Source organism: Sinocyclocheilus rhinocerous, unplaced genomic scaffold (genome assembly GCF_001515625.1).
Source record: "Sinocyclocheilus rhinocerous isolate Xijiao unplaced genomic scaffold, SAMN03320098_v1.1 scaffold1411, whole genome shotgun sequence".
NCBI lineage: Eukaryota > Metazoa > Chordata > Actinopteri > Cypriniformes > Cyprinidae > Sinocyclocheilus > Sinocyclocheilus rhinocerous.
The window spans coordinates 278592-282166 of record NW_015653601.1 but is presented as its reverse complement, the minus strand read 5'-3'; the positions used below and the strand labels follow the sequence as shown (position 1 = coordinate 282166).

Here is a 3575-nt window from a genome sequence, read left to right as displayed (position 1 = left end):
GTAATTACCCATTATACATTGTGATATAGCCTGCTTTCTCACTACAACCGAACCGCTCCAGAGTTCGTTTTCAATTGGGCCGAGACCACCTCGTTCAGGCGATCTCGGACCGATTATTTTGGCGTGGATCCGAGCGCGATTGCCGTGTTCACATATGCCCAAACGAACCGAGCTAAGGGGGGAAACGCGCCAGGTTCCGAAACAACAGCCAGGTGTGAAAGCACCCTAAATGATGACAGAATTTTCATTTTTGGCTGAACTATCCCTTTAACAGGTCAACTTCAGCCCCACTGCATAGTAGTCCAGCTGATAACCATGCTAAAGAAAACACACAGCTTAAACCAGCCTAAAGAGGCGTCACACTAGACTTTTCGTTCCATTAACTTTTTTTTTTTTTGCATTTTGCTGTTTTCCAAAGTTTAAGTTTAGTGAACTGTGTGTGACCTATGAATTTGTATCACATGAAGTTGTGTGACCAATAAAAGATTTATATGCCATGGTGTGACCTCTTACCTGAATTAAAAGAGCACAAACCTTAAAGCTAAAAACTTTGCAGTGTTGCAGAAAAGTGGAGTACATTGCATATTTTTACATTCTTCGATTATTTGTTATGTGTTAATATTGAATTTATAATAAAAGATGCCACAGAGTGTCATGTCATATCACATCCTTTGAGGGGTCCCAAAAAATTTGTGTGCTCAAATTCTAGCGTGACCACCATCTGGACCAGCTAATGAATGCAAATGACTTGCTTAATCATTAAAAATGTCAGCAATGTAATACTCCTGTAAAACCATCAGAAGCTAGTTTTAGCTGGATTTTCCAGCAGTAAGTGGTTGTACAACTAGACAATGTTATATGCTTACATTACTTTATGTAATGCAATTTTGACTGTCTAATATGCTTGTACAAACTGATTGTTTGTCTCTCTTATTCTCCACAGCCTGCATCGTTCGCTACAACGCTCTCTCTTTAGTCTACCTTCTTTACTTGCTGCTATTACCATGGTTTCAATGGCCCAACAAACACACACTACGAGGTAAGACAGTTCCTCACGCTTTGATTCCTAATTTCACAATACTCTGCCTGACCAGAAAAATAGCTGATTGCAAAACAAAAACGATGGCTAAATGAACAATTGTTTGTGAAACAGCCTCAGAGGTTGCTGTTTCATAGTTCAAGAATTCTGAGTGGAAAGAATAGCTCAGATAAATTTGTCTTGAAATAATTTGAGAAATGTTTGAGTTCATTTTAAGATCTTTGAACAGACTTTGGTATCTTGGTCAATCTGAGGATGTTTTGAGACATTGTCAAGATCTCTTCTGAAACATTAGAAAACGACATGTGTGGGTCTGTTTCCCTTCAAACATCTTAAAAGCCAGAGACTTAAAGATAGTTTACATGTTCTCTTTAGTTTGCTTTGATTCAGTCGATGTTGCTTAATCATAAAAGCCCAGAGTGACCATAATAAAAATGTACTGCTGTATGGAGCAGCACTTGTTGTGCTTTGGACAAATGAAATCGAAAACAAAGATACAAAATAAAATAAAAGTAACTTGAAAATTACAGCCATAATTATTATTTTTATGATAAGAATAAGAATAAAAATAAGAAGAATAATTAATAAATTGAATATTATTTTGTTATATTTTGCATAAGATAAATATAGGAAGATACAATATATTTCTTATTACGTTTTGTTTTTTAAATATAAAATATATTTAATATTTATTTATATTTGTAAAAATTTATATATATATATATATATATATATATTCGTACTTTCTGTAATGATACAATAAACAATATTATCATTCTAAAACTATCCCTCCCTGTCTAGTAGGGTCTGGGACTCGAGACTAGCAGCCATTTTGCCAAACCACAGCTTGACTGACCTTGATAATAGAGGAATCCATTATAAACCACGACCCATTCATTCCTGTAGTACAACAGAGAGAGAGCTTGGAGTATCACAAGACCACAGAGATCCACAAAGCCTAAATGATGATACAATAAACAAAAGGTTCTTTGGCTTTCAAAAGTGGTTTTGCATCATTTTTGGTGTTTTTTTCTTTTTTTCATTCAAGCACCTTACTATGTATGGTGTATGGTTCAGGGATTGGATCCAGCTTTGTGGCTTTGGCAGGCACATCAGTGACAGGAAGGCAGCCCATTTATCTTAGGGCTTTAGTCCAGAGCTCTCAAGCTCATAGCAGGTGATCATCATAGCCACATCCTGTTTAAGAGGTAGGACTGCTGGAAACAAAGGTGTTGGCAGTATGTATTTGATAACTGGGCTTAATAAGGTGCTGAAAAGTGGATGATGGTTTGATGCTCTGTATAAAAGAACCACTAGCTGTGAGCACATCCACACTCATAACAGAAGTATGTGGCCATGAGGAGTGGCATAATACCAGTACTCAAGACTAATTGTGCCTCTTCACCACTGTCATGAATCCAGTTTTGTGCCTTTTCTAGCACCAGGTACACCAGGGTTCTTATCATTAAAAGTAAAACCATAAAAAACTAAAATCATTTTCCATTACCTGGAATAAAATATACTTGAAATGAAAATGTATTTACTCACTCTCTGAGTCTTTGTTTATTTATTTATTTTACAGAATTTTTTACAGAATGTGACATTTTCTAAACATTGACAGATAATTCAAAATGCTTTCCTTTATTCAGAGAGAGATGAAATGAGGCATCTGGTCTGTAGAATAAAGTAATAGGGATTAGAAATGAAGAAAGGGAGGAAATGGTTTTAAAGTGTCTGTGTGAAAATAGACCCAGAGAGAAACCGGAGTGAAAATTTGGGGAAAGAAATTATAGATTCTAAGTGGAACGATTTATGAGATATTATTTATTAAATCAGGTGACCAAATGGCAGGACCGCAGTGAGTGTCTGTAGGCTTTACTTATTTATTTTTTTTACATGAGGTCAGAATTAAAAGAAAAGGCCAGAACCCACAACTCTTGGTAAAAAGTAAATGCACTTTTGCCACAGAAGCTCTGGGGTGTATTCCAGAAAGCACGGTTAACTTACCGTCAGTTAAACCCTGAACTTTCGGTTGATTAACCCCAAACCTTGCTTACTTGAGGTATGTGGTTCCAAAAACGCGTTCATTCAACTCAGAGTATGTTCCTGGTTAAGACTCAAGACATTCTCAACAGAGTGACGAATGGACGAGTCGCTATGGAAACGGACGCTAAGAAAAAGCGCGCCATGCTGTTTCTTTCTTCTTTTTTTGTTCAATGGTCATTTACATGCTTAGTGCATATCGCCACCTAATTGATGGTTGTGCAATCATTGAGAATATGAATTATATTGTTTGTTTGATGCTAATTATATATTAAGTCATATCAGATATGTATTTTGATTTAGAATTTAGACATTATAGAAAATGCTGATCCATGTGTGAGATGATAATATAAAATGTAATAAATATATATAATATATTAAATTAAACATTACCTTGTCATAGTGTTTTATAATTTATAAAACACTATGACTATGACTATTAATAAAATAAATATAATAACCATATTAGAATAATATATTACCTTATTTATTA

The 3575-nt window shown here is 35.1% G+C and overlaps 1 long non-coding RNA gene across 1 annotated transcript in view; it reads left to right on the top strand.

Annotated features, from left to right (window-relative positions):
* LOC107716508 (uncharacterized) overlaps positions 1-1978 on the top strand; it is a 46236-nt gene extending 44258 nt beyond the window's left edge. Inside the window, exons 2-3 of the long non-coding RNA XR_001637218.1 lie at positions 944-1039; positions 1841-1978. This is a non-coding gene — a long non-coding RNA (uncharacterized LOC107716508). The remainder of the gene's footprint in view (positions 1-943; positions 1040-1840) is intronic.
* The last annotated feature ends 1597 nt before the right edge of the window (positions 1979-3575 follow it).